Consider the following 14,547-nt stretch of genomic DNA (forward strand, 5'->3'; position numbering starts at 1 on the left):
CTTTTCCAGACCGAGTGCATGCATGTGCATGCATGCATGCATGCATGCATGCATGCATGCATGCATGCATGCATGCATGCATGCATGCATGCATGCATGCATGCATGCATGCATGCATGCATGCATGCATGCATGCATGCATGCATGCATGCATGCATGCATGCATGCATGCATGCATGCATGCATGCATGCATGCATGCATGCATGCATGCATGCATGCATGCATGCATGCATGCATGCATGGGCATCCCGCGTGCGCCCCACCCTCACACATGCATGGCAGAGACCCGATGAGACCAGCTGACCGGCAGGAGGTGCTCTCACATGCCCACCCAAGCTGAACTGGGGTGACGACTCGCGTGCCCACAGAGAGGGTGCTGCGTACCACCTGTGGCTCGCGTGCCATAAGTTCACCGTCACGAATGTAGAGCATGCAGGAAGGTTTCAGAATATTTCTGAGCTAGAAGAGTTCTGCAGAGAGAAGTGAGGGGAAAAAATTGAAAAGCGAGAACTGAGAAAGATTCTTCGCTAGCCACAAGAAACATTTGGAAACTATTCGTCCTATCTAGGAGGCATTGACTGGAAGGGTGTAGTTAATTTCTGCACTTCCTATGGTCACTGCACAGAAATGTGCATGCGTAAAAATGTTGCGTACATACCAGGGGTGAAATCCAGTAGGTTCTGACAGGTTCTGGAGAACCGATAGCGGAAATTTTGACTAGTTTGGAGAACAAGCAAATACCACTCCTGGCTGGCCCCAGAGTGGGGTGGGAATGGAGATTTTGCAGTATCCTTCCCCTATTGCGCCCACCAAGCCATGCCCACCAAGCCACACCATGCGCACTAAGCCATGCCCACCAAGCCATGCCCACCAAGCCACACCATGCGCACTAAGCCATGCCCACCAAGCCATGCCCACCAAGCCACACCATGCGCACTAAGCCATGCCCACCAAGCCACACCATGCGCACTAAGCCATGCCCACCAAGCCATGCCCACCAAGCCACACCATGCGCACTAAGCCATGCCCACCAAGCCACACCATGCGCACTAAGCCATGCCCACCAAGCCATGCCCACCAAGCCATGCCCACCAAGCCACACCATGCGCACTAAGCCATGCCCACAGATCTGGTAGTAAAAAAATTTGGATTTCACTACACGTTTCTCTATGTACACATATGCATGCATATTTTTCTCCCATTCAATCATGTCTGATTTTCAGACTTCCTGGATGAGTTTCTGCAGATTTCTTGACAGGTTTTTCAGAAGTTGCTTGCCATTGCCTGCTTCCTAGGGCTGAGAAAAAGTAACTGGCCCAAGATCAACTAATTGGCTTTGTGCCTAAGGCGGGACTCTAACCTGATGGCTCTCATTGCACCAAACTGGCTCTCATTATACATGCATTGACATTTCCCAAAAGATATCTTTTAACTTTATATCATGGGGAGACTTTCAAATTATTTTGACTTAGAGATTCACTAAAGCAATATAATTTGACCAGAGTGTACTTGAATATAAGTCCTCTTGGGTTTCCAGAGGAAATACCCAATATAAATTCAAAAATTACAAATAAATAACATTCAGAACAAACATTTTGAGCCCACAATCTTGTGAGCATGAAATTGTTGTCTAATTTGAAAAAGGTTATTTTGAAGTTATTGAAAATATTCCAGTGCTGTTTCACTCATGCCAGATACATTTCTTATAACAAGTTCAGGACAGCTGTTCTGGCCTTAATACAAGGTGGTTTTTTTTAACCTAAAATAGAAAAAATTTAAAATTTAGTGAAATTATCCACATTCAAAGCTCATGCATTGATGAATAAATACTCAAGGTTTTCTGCATAGGGTCAACTATATGTCATATTCGAATATTTTAATGTCAGTTTCTTATATTATTTTTTAAAAGAACTTTACAATTATTTATGACATCTACAAAACACTCCATTTTTGTCTTAATCTGACTTTGATTTTTTTTTTGTCAACTTACTTTAACCTTGTCTGTTTGACCAACAGCGTCCTCAAAGTTTATGTTCCAAGTCTTCCCAGAAGTTCTTGGAGAGTGATAGCTAACCTTTTCCGGACCGGGTGCCCAAAATGTGTGTGTGTGTGTGTGTGTGTGTGTGTGTGTGTGTGTGTGTGTGTGTGTGTGTGTGTGTGCGTGTGTGTGTGTGTGTGTGTGTGTGTGTGTGTGTGTGTGTGTGTGTGTGTGTGTGTGTGTGTGTGTGTGTGTGTGTGTGTGTGTGTGTGTGTGTGTGTGTGTGTGTGTGTGTGTGTGTGTGTGTGTGTGTGTGTGTGTGTGTGTGTGTGTGTGTGTGTGTGTGTGTGTGTGTGTGTGTGTGTGTGTGTGTGTGTGTGTGTGTGTGTGTGTGTGTGTGTGTGTGTGTGTGTGTGTGTGTGTGTGTGTGTGTGTGTGTGTGTGTGTGTGTGTGTGTGTGTGTGTGTGTGTGTGGCAGAGCTGAACTGTGGCGACAGCTCACATGCCCATAGAGAGGGCGCTGCAGGCCACCTGTGGCATGCGTGCCATAGGTTCACCATCACAGTTCTAGAATAGAATAGAATTTTTTATTGGCCAAGTGTGATTGGACACACAAGGAATTTGTCTTGGTGCATATGCTCTCAGTGTACATAAAAGAAAAGATACGTTCATCAAGGTACAACATTTACAACACAATTGATGGTCAATATATCAATATAAATCATAAGGATTGCCAGCAACAAGTTATAGTCATACAGTCATAAATGGAAAGAGATTGGTGATGGGAACTATGAGAAGATTAATAGTAGTGCAGATTCAGTAAATAGTCTGACAGTGTTGATGGAATTATTTGTTTAGCAGAGTTCTAGGAGATTAAAGAAACAGGACTTTAGGTCTTATTCACATATTCCACTTGCTAATAGCTCTCTTCTTATTCTGCTTTATTACATGTTAACTACATTTCCATAGCTCATTTAATTTTGATATTAAGTTTAAAACCAACCAAGCTGGACATTTTTTTGTGACTAGAACTGCTGCTTCTTTAACTAAGCAAAGATGAAGCCAGTTCAAATCAAGATCCCAATGGTATAACATTTAATGCTAACTGAAATTACAGTAGACAATTCATCTTATTATTATTATTATTATTATTTTATTATTATTATTATTATTATTATTATTATTATTATTATTATTATTATTATTATTATTATTATTATTATTATTATTATTATTATTATTATTATTATTATTATTATTATTATTATTATTATTATTATTATTATTATTATTATTATTATTATTATTATTATTATTATTATTATTATTATTATTATTATTATTATTATTATTATTATTATTATTATTATTATTATTATTATTATTATTATTATTATTATTATTATTATTATTATTATTATTATTATTATTATTATTATTATTATTATTATTATTATTATTATTATTATTATTATTATTATTATTATTATTATTATTATTATTATTATTATTATTATTATTATTATTATTATTATTATTATTATTATTATTATTATTATTATTATTATTATTATTATTATTATTATTATTATTATTATTATTATTATTATTATTATTATTATTATTATTATTATTATTATTATTATTATTATTATTATTATTATTATTATTATTATTATTATTATTATTATTATTATTATTATTATTATTATTATTATTATTATTATTATTATTATTATTATTATTATTATTATTATTATTATTATTATTATTATTATTATTATTATTATTATTATTATTATTATTATTATTATTATTATTATTATTATTATTATTATTATTATTATTATTATTATTATTATTATTATTATTATTATTATTATTATTATTATTATTATTATTATTATTATTATTATTATTATTATTATTATTATTATTATTATTATTATTATTATTATTATTATTATTATTATTATTATTATTATTATTATTATTATTATTATTATTATTATTATTATTATTATTATTATTATTATTATTATTATTATTATTATTATTATTATTATTATTATTATTATTATTATTATTATTATTATTATTATTATTATTATTATTATTATTATTATTATTATTATTATTATTATTATTATTATTATTATTATTATTATTATTATTATTATTATTATTATTATTATTATTATTATTATTATTATTATTATTATTATTATTATTATTTTATTATTTTATTATTTTATTATTTTATTATTTTATTATTTTATTATTTTATTATTTTATTATTTTATTATTTTATTATTTTATTATTTTATTATTTTATTATTTTATTATTTTATTATTTTATTATTTTATTATTTTATTATTTTATTATTTTATTATTTTATTATTTTATTATTTTATTATTTTATTATTTTATTATTTTATTATTTTATTATTTTATTATTTTATTATTTTATTATTTTATTATTTTATTATTTTATTATTTTATTATTTTATTATTTTATTATTTTATTATTTTATTATTTTATTATTTTATTATTTTATTATTTTATTATTTTATTATTTTATTATTTTATTATTTTATTATTTTATTATTTTATTATTTTATTATTTTATTATTTTATTATTTTATTATTTTATTATTTTATTATTTTATTATTTTATTATTTTATTATTTTATTATTTTATTATTTTATTATTTTATTATTTTATTATTTTATTATTTTATTATTTTATTATTTTATTATTTTATTATTTTATTATTTTATTATTTTATTATTTTATTATTTTATTATTTTATTATTTTATTATTTTATTATTTTATTATTTTATTATTTTATTATTTTATTATTTTATTATTTTATTATTTTATTATTTTATTATTTTATTATTTTATTATTTTATTATTTTATTATTTTATTATTTTATTATTTTATTATTTTATTATTTTATTATTTTATTATTTTATTATTTTATTATTTTATTATTTTATTATTTTATTATTTTATTATTTTATTATTTTATTATTTTATTATTTTATTATTTTATTATTTTATTATTTTATTATTTTAGCTGGACATTTTTTTGTGACTAGAACTGCTGCTTCTTTAACTAATCTAATTAAACAGGTTGGACAAACACAACCAGTGGTTTATGTGGGAGGTAACTCATAGTACCCAATTGTAATTTGTAGATTACATCAGTGACATTATATGTATTAATCAATCACATATTAGTGTTCTTCCACTTAACACTTGTGGAAAGGAGAAGGAGAGGATAATAAAATTTCATTACTAACTTCAGATGGACTGTACAAACTAATTGGAGGGATCCCTCTGTATGATTAATAATCGCCATCTGTAATCACTCCACAAACTTATTCAAGTAGGACTCCATTAAATGTATTGCATATTTCACTCAGGAGAAGAATTAATTAAAGTCTGCTTGGAGAGATAGAATGAATTCTATAATAATAATAATAATCAAGTAGATGAAAGCTCCTCTGATACTGGATGTTTAAACTAACTTCAAAATAATTTAATGAACACGGTAATGGTGGAGAATGGTCCACTGTATTAAGTTAGATGCACAATTAAAATGGACCCATTTTTTTTTGTTTACATTTATACCCGCCCTTCTCCGAAGACTCAGGGCGGCTTACAGTATATAAGGCAATAGTCTCATTGAAATCAAGTTTGTTGAAATGGAAATAAATTGCATTTGTGGGTTTATTCTGAGTAGCGATCCAGTCCTTTTCTTGCTGGACTTTAATTACTTATAGAGATGTCAACGTGTTTTCGGATTGTGCAATCACAAATTCTATTGACAATTTTTTTTCTTTCAACAGCCTCATAAGACTGCAGTCAGATCCCAGTTATGTTAAGTGAAAGACTTCTATTACCTTTGGTTATTCCCAGAGAGACTAATTTACTTTGAATTTGCTCAGCAGTCCATCAGGTCTTTAACTAAGCAAAGATGAAGCCAGTTCAAATCAAGATCCCAATGGTATAACATTTAATGCTAACTGAAATTACAGTAGACAATTCATCTTATTATTATTATTATTATTATTTTATTATTATTATTATTATTATTATTATTATTATTATTATTATTATTATTATTATTATTATTATTATTATTATTATTATTATTATTATTATTATTATTATTATTATTATTATTATTATTATTATTATTATTATTATTATTATTATTATTATTATTATTATTATTATTAATATTATTATTATTATTATTATTATTATTATTATTATTATTATTATTATTATTATTATTATTATTATTATTATTATTATTATTATTATTATTATTATTATTATTTTATTGTTTATTTTATTTTATTTTTATTATTTTATTTTTATTATTTTTATTATTTTATTATTTTATTATTTTATTATTTTATTATTTTATTATTTTATTATTTTATTATTTTATTATTTTATTATTTTATTATTTTATTATTTTATTATTTTATTATTTTATTATTTTATTATTTTATTATTTTATTATTTTATTATTTTATTATTTTATTATTTTATTATTTTATTATTTTATTATTTTATTATTTTATTATTTTATTATTTTATTATTTTATTATTTTATTATTTTATTATTTTATTATTTTATTATTTTATTATTTTATTATTTTATTATTTTATTATTTTATTATTTTATTATTTTATTATTTTATTATTTTATTATTTTATTATTTTATTATTTTATTATTTTATTATTTTATTATTTTATTATTTTATTATTTTATTATTTTATTATTTTATTATTTTATTATTTTATTATTTTATTATTTTATTATTTTATTATTTTATTATTTTATTATTTTATTATTTTATTATTTTATTATTTTATTATTTTATTATTTTATTATTTTATTATTTTATTATTTTATTATTTTATTATTTTATTATTTTATTATTTTATTATTTTATTATTTTATTATTTTATTATTTTATTATTTTATTATTTTATTATTTTATTATTTTATTATTTTATTATTTTATTATTTTATTATTTTATTATTTTATTATTTTATTATTTTATTATTTTATTATTTTATTATTTTATTATTTTATTATTTTATTATTTTATTATTTTATTATTTTATTATTTTATTATTTTATTATTTTATTATTTTATTATTTTATTATTTTATTATTTTATTATTTTATTATTTTATTATTTTATTATTTTATTATTTTATTATTTTATTATTTTATTATTTTATTATTTTATTATTTTATTATTTTATTATTTTATTATTTTATTATTTTATTATTTTATTATTTTATTATTTTATTATTTTATTATTTTATTATTTTATTATTTTATTATTTTATTATTTTATTATTTTATTATTTTATTATTTTATTATTTTATTATTTTATTATTTTATTATTTTATTATTTTATTATTTTATTATTTTATTATTTTATTATTTTATTATTTTATTATTTTATTATTTTATTATTTTATTATTTTATTATTTTATTATTTTATTATTTTATTATTTTATTATTTTATTATTTTATTATTTTATTATTTTATTATTTTATTATTTTATTATTTTATTATTTTATTATTTTATTATTTTATTATTTTATTATTTTATTATTTTATTATTTTATTATTTTATTATTTTATTATTTTATTATTTTATTATTTTATTATTTTATTATTTTATTATTTTATTATTTTATTATTTTATTATTTTATTATTTTATTATTTTATTATTTTATTATTTTATTATTTTATTATTTTATTATTTTATTATTTTATTATTTTATTATTTTATTATTTTATTATTTTATTATTTTATTATTTTATTATTTTATTATTTTATTATTTTATTATTTTATTATTTTATTATTTTATTATTTTATTATTTTATTATTTTATTATTTTATTATTTTATTATTTTATTATTTTATTATTTTATTATTTTATTATTTTATTATTTTATTATTTTATTATTTTATTATTTTATTATTTTATTATTTTATTATTTTATTATTTTATTATTTTATTATTTTATTATTTTATTATTTTATTATTTTATTATTTTATTATTTTATTATTTTATTATTTTATTATTTTATTATTTTATTATTTTATTATTTTATTATTTTATTATTTTATTATTTTATTATTTTATTATTTTATTATTTTATTATTTTATTATTTTATTATTTTATTATTTTATTATTTTATTATTTTATTATTTTATTATTTTATTATTTTATTATTTTATTATTTTATTATTTTATTATTTTATTATTTTATTATTTTATTATTTTATTATTTTATTATTTTATTATTTTATTATTTTATTATTTTATTATTTTATTATTTTATTATTTTATTATTTTATTATTTTATTATTTTATTATTTTATTATTTTATTATTTTATTATTTTATTATTTTATTATTTTATTATTTTATTATTTTATTATTTTATTATTTTATTATTTTATTATTTTATTATTTTATTATAAAGTACAGCTGGGTGTCATCAGCGTACTGCTGGTATCTCACCCGAAGCCACTGATGATCTCACCCAATGGCTTCATATAGATGTTGAACAGAAGGGGCGAGAGAATCGACCCCTGCGGCACCCCACAAGTGAGGCACCTCGCGGTCGACCTCTGCCCCCGTCAACACCGTCTGCGGCCGGTCGGAGAGATAGGAGGAGGACCACCGATACACGGTGCCTCCCACTCCCAATCCCCCCAACCGGCGCAGCAAGATACCATGGTCGATGGTATCAAAAGCCGCTGAGAGGTCTAATAGGACCAGGGCAGAGGAATAACCCCTGTCCCTGGCCCTCCAGAGATCATCCACCAATGCGACCAAAGCTGTCTCCGTGCTGTATCCGGGTCGGAAGCCGGACTGGAACGGGTCTAGATAGACGGATTCATCCAGGTATTGGGGTAGCTGTCGCGCCACAGCACTCTCTACAACCTTCGCAACAAAGCGAAGGTTGGAGACTGGACGATAATTACCCAAAATAGCTGGGTCCAAAGAGGGCTTCTTGAGGAGGGGTCTCACCACCGCCTCTTTCAAGGCGGCAGGGAAGACCCCTTCCAACAAGGAAGCATTGATAATCCTCTGGAGCCAGCCTCGTGTCACCTCCTGAGTGGCCAGTACCAGCCAGGAAGGACACGGGTCCAGTAAACATGTAGTGGCGTGAAGCCTCCCCAACAACCTGTCCACGTCCTCGGGAGCCACAGGGTCAAACTCATCCCATTCATTTGTTTCAGCTCAATATACATAGATCTAGTTCTAGATCTAGATCTAGATCTAGATCTATCTATCTATCAATCTAGAGTTTGAGTCTTCATCAAACATCAAGATGGACCGATGCAATTTTCTTGGAATGTTGTTGATGTCCATTTTAGGAATAGTTTTATCAACTTCCCAGTCTTATCTCTCCAATGTCTCTCATCTAAGGATTAAATAAGCCCAATTCACCAAAATTCCCCCTGTCCAGATAAGGATAACCATTTCGTAAGATCTAGTGATTACAAATCCATTAAAATATGTGTTGCTTAATTTATTTCCAGCCAGACTTGTATGATAGAACTATACTAATACATTAAGTTTGTAGAAATCAATATGTACATCACAAAACATATAAGGTTATAAATATAAAGTTATAAATTAGGAAACCAGTATATAAATGATTTAAAGGCAGAGGTGAGTTTCACATAATTTTACCACTGCTTTGCCGCACACCGAAAATGTGAGTGTGGCATGTGCACGGCTTAGAAAACATGGCTAAATAGAATGGCAGGTCGCTGCTACCAGTTCACCAGAACTGGCTGAATCCCACCTCTGATTAAAGGAATAGCAATGAAATAATAATCAAATAAAGCCGTAATAAAAAAACCTTAATAGCTAACCTTATTAATCTCTTGTTCTAAACGGTGAACCGTCACTGAAAAAAAGCTTCAGAGATTTATAAGGGATGGACAAATTATTCATTCTTCATTTATTCATGATATTGATTGTATTAAAATATGTTGCACTTTCTACTTTAAAAGCATTCAGAAATGGCTTAGACATAATCTTTCATGCACAATTTTATTTAAATCTGTTCAAGAGTTCCTATTTAAATGCATATTCTATAAACGCATGTTGCTTCACATAGATTAAAAGTATTTCATACTAAGTTTTAAGAATGTTTCAAATGTAAGTTTCAAAATGTGTCCTTCTGTCCAAAGGCATGTTTTAGTAATTCTTTGGATTTCTTTAAAATTAACTGCATTACAAAATTCAGAGAAAAGTAACATGCAAAGAAGTAGCCATATTTAGACCAAATATTAAATCAACAAATTTGGATAGGAGCTTCAATACTTTACAATCCTGTTTTCCAAGAAATTAATAGATTATTTAACAAAGTGAAGTCTCTAAAATGGCTTTAGTGGCCAGTACCTTTAATGAAGGGGGACGTGGTAGCTCAGTAGCTAAGTCGCTGAGCTTGTTGTTCGAAACGTTAGCAGTTCAGCAGTTCAAATCCCTAGTGCTGCCGTGTAACAGGGTGAGCTCCCATTACTTGTCCCAGCTTCTGCCAACCTAGCAGTTTGAAAGCATGTAAAAATGGAAGTACAAAAATAGGGACCACCTTTGGTGGGAAGGTAACCGTGTTCCGTGTGACTTTGGCATTGAGTCATGCCGGCCAGATGACCACGGAGACGTCTTCGGACAGCGCTGGCTCTTCGGCTTTGAAACGGAGATGAACACCGCCCCCTAGAGTCAGGAACGACTAGCACATATGTGCGAGGGGAACTTTTACCTTTTACCTTTAGATACATTACCTTTAATGTATCTACTATCTGATATATAGATATGTATATATAGATATGTATATATCAAGATATAAAGAACAATAGTAAATAGTGAAAAATAGAAACAGAAAATAAAAGGAAAGGAAAAATAAAGCGGCTTCTGATCCTCTTGACAATGGTTATAAATTCATTTATATTTTGCCCTCATTCTCTGAAGCTACCTCATCATTTCCTCTCTTCCACAAGCTACCATTTCTAATCTTAAAACCCATAAATCTCAAGTTCATGTTTCCCTTTCTCCCGGAAAACTTCTATAAAGATTGCATTGGGATCTACTATCAATTGCCCTAATATATTAGGCCAATCTCTATTTATTGGGCCTGCAAATCCCTCACTGCAAGGCAAAATGAGGAAGGAGAGGAGGAGGAGGAGGAGGAAGGGGAGATAATCAGTTTTGCATATCAAAAGTGGGCGAGTTGCTCTCTGATATTAAAATAGCAGGAAAATGAGCACGTTCCTCTGTTTCTGATCCATAATCAATCACCTTATTCCTTCCCTTTTGAAGCGGGAGACATACCATCCTCATAGTGGTCTGATTAATTTGAATGGTCAATTCCCAGGAAGGAAAGAAAACCCCAGCCATAACTCCCATTCATTGTGGGAACCTCAGTACCTTATCCTTGCTTCCTGAGGTATACAGTCAGGAAAACTTGGACCATGATGGTGCATGTGGCACGGCGCCCACTCTGTGGGCACATGAGCCGTCGCCCCAGTTCAGTTCCGCCGTGCATGAGCGCGCACCTTTTGCCAACCAGCTGGTCATCGGGTCTCTGCCGCGCATGCAGAGGGTGGGACGCATGCAGGGGGTGCTTGTACATTTGCGGGGGGAACATGCAGGGGATGTGGGGCTCATGCACAGGGCCCGTGGGCACATGTACGGGGGGGTGGGGGGCATACGGGGGATTCGGGCGCTTTGGGCACTTGGTCTGGAAAAGGTTAGCCATCACTGACTTAGGTCAGGAGTCTGCAAACTTGGCTCTTTTAAGACTTAAGCTTTGCTGGCTGAGGAACTCTGGGAGTTGAAGTCCACAAGTCTTAAAAGAGCCAAGTTTGCAAACCCCTGACCTAGGGTAATGCATGCCCACATCAAGTAATTTTCAATGGATGGGATTATCGAAGTCTGAAGCAACATCATTTCCACTGACCATATTTCCACTGATAGATAGAACGTGGGTTGACCCCCATGCACTAGTGAAGAAATCTATTCCTATTGGTTGAAGTAAGTCAAATGAATCCAAAGCCAGAAATTTATGGAGATTCTCAGTCAACCAGGTCATGGTTGTCCCAAAGGTGCTGGACTTGTTGGAACGTATCTTTTCTTTTATGTACACTGAGAGCATATGCACCAAGACAAATTCCTTGTGTGTCCAATCACACTTGGCCAATAAAAATTTCTATTCTATTCTATTCTATTCTATTTTTTTTTTGGAAGACGTTTCACTTCTCATCCAAGAAGCTTCTTCAGCTCTCTCATCAGCAGAGCTGAAGAAGCTTCTTCAGCTCTCTCATCAGCAGAGCTGAAGAAGCTTCTTCAGCTCTCTCATCAGCAGAGCTGAAGAAGCTTCTTCAGCTCTCTCATCAGCAGAGCTGAAGAAGCTTCTTCAGCTCTCTCATCAGCAGAGCTGAAGAAGCTTCTTCAGCTCTCTCATCAGCAGAGCTGAAGAAGCTTCTTCAGCTCTCTCATCAGCAGAGCTGAAGAAGCTTCTTCAGCTCTCTCATCAGCAGAGCTGAAGAAGCTTCTTCAGCTCTCTCATCAGCAGAGCTGAAGAAGCTTCTTCAGCTCTCTCATCAGCAGAGCTGAAGAAGCTTCTTCAGCTCTCTCATCAGCAGAGCTGAAGAAGCTTCTTCAGCTCTCTCATCAGCAGAGCTGAAGAAGCTTCTTCAGCTCTCTCATCAGCAGAGCTGAAGAAGCTTCTTCAGCTCTCTCATCAGCAGAGCTGAAGAAGCTTCTTCAGCTCTCTCATCAGCAGAGCTGAAGAAGCTTCTTCAGCTCTCTCATCAGCAGAGCTGAAGAAGCTTCTTCAGCTCTCTCATCAGCAGAGCTGAAGAAGCTTCTTCAGCTCTCTCATCAGCAGAGCTGAAGAAGCTTCTTCAGCTCTCTCATCAGCAGAGCTGAAGAAGCTTCTTCAGCTCTCTCATCAGCAGAGCTGAAGAAGCTTCTTCAGCTCTCTCATCAGCAGAGCTGAAGAAGCTTCTTCAGCTCTCTCATCAGCAGAGCTGAAGAAGCTTCTTCAGCTCTCTCATCAGCAGAGCTGAAGAAGCTTCTTCAGCTCTCTCATCAGCAGAGCTGAAGAAGCTTCTTCAGCTCTCTCATCAGCAGAGCTGAAGAAGCTTCTTCAGCTCTCTCATCAGCAGAGCTGAAGAAGCTTCTTCAGCTCTCTCATCAGCAGAGCTGAAGAAGCTTCTTCAGCTCTCTCATCAGCAGAGCTGAAGAAGCTTCTTCAGCTCTCTCATCAGCAGAGCTGAAGAAGCTTCTTCAGCTCTCTCATCAGCAGAGCTGAAGAAGCTTCTTCAGCTCTCTCATCAGCAGAGCTGAAGAAGCTTCTTCAGCTCTCTCATCAGCAGAGCTGAAGAAGCTTCTTCAGCTCTCTCATCAGCAGAGCTGAAGAAGCTTCTTCAGCTCTCTCATCAGCAGAGCTGAAGAAGCTTCTTCAGCTCTCTCATCAGCAGAGCTGAAGAAGCTTCTTCAGCTCTCTCATCAGCAGAGCTGAAGAAGCTTCTTCAGCTCTCTCATCAGCAGAGCTGAAGAAGCTTCTTCAGCTCTCTCATCAGCAGAGCTGAAGAAGCTTCTTCAGCTCTCTCATCAGCAGAGCTGAAGAAGCTTCTTCAGCTCTCTCATCAGCAGAGCTGAAGAAGCTTCTTCAGCTCTCTCATCAGCAGAGCTGAAGAAGCTTCTTCAGCTCTCTCATCAGCAGAGCTGAAGAAGCTTCTTCAGCTCTCTCATCAGCAGAGCTGAAGAAGCTTCTTCAGCTCTCTCATCAGCAGAGCTGAAGAAGCTTCTTCAGCTCTCTCATCAGCAGAGCTGAAGAAGCTTCTTCAGCTCTCTCATCAGCAGAGCTGAAGAAGCTTCTTCAGCTCTCTCATCAGCAGAGCTGAAGAAGCTTCTTCAGCTCTCTCATCAGCAGAGCTGAAGAAGCTTCTTCAGCTCTCTCATCAGCAGAGCTGAAGAAGCTTCTTCAGCTCTCTCATCAGCAGAGCTGAAGAAGCTTCTTCAGCTCTCTCATCAGCAGAGCTGAAGAAGCTTCTTCAGCTCTCTCATCAGCAGAGCTGAAGAAGCTTCTTCAGCTCTCTCATCAGCAGAGCTGAAGAAGCTTCTTCAGCTCTCTCATCAGCAGAGCTGAAGAAGCTTCTTCAGCTCTCTCATCAGCAGAGCTGAAGAAGCTTCTTCAGCTCTCTCATCAGCAGAGCTGAAGAAGCTTCTTCAGCTCTCTCATCAGCAGAGCTGAAGAAGCTTCTTCAGCTCTCTCATCAGCAGAGCTGAAGAAGCTTCTTCAGCTCTCTCATCAGCAGAGCTGAAGAAGCTTCTTCAGCTCTCTCATCAGCAGAGCTGAAGAAGCTTCTTCAGCTCTCTCATCAGCAGAGCTGAAGAAGCTTCTCCATGTCTTTCAATCTTGCAGTACTTGTTTGAGTTTTTGTATGCTCTGGCTGGTGTCAGCTTTGATGGTG

At 30.2% G+C, this 14,547-nt stretch overlaps 1 protein-coding gene across 1 annotated transcript in view; it reads left to right on the forward strand.

Annotated features, from left to right (window-relative positions):
- The window catches only part of CDYL2 (chromodomain Y like 2), a 99,559-nt gene that overhangs the window by 67,688 nt on the left and 17,324 nt on the right, over window positions 1-14,547 (forward strand). The gene's annotated exons all lie outside the window — the stretch shown is intronic.

Source organism: Ahaetulla prasina, chromosome 12 (genome assembly GCF_028640845.1).
Source record: "Ahaetulla prasina isolate Xishuangbanna chromosome 12, ASM2864084v1, whole genome shotgun sequence".
Classification (NCBI taxonomy): Eukaryota; Metazoa; Chordata; class Lepidosauria; order Squamata; family Colubridae; genus Ahaetulla; species Ahaetulla prasina.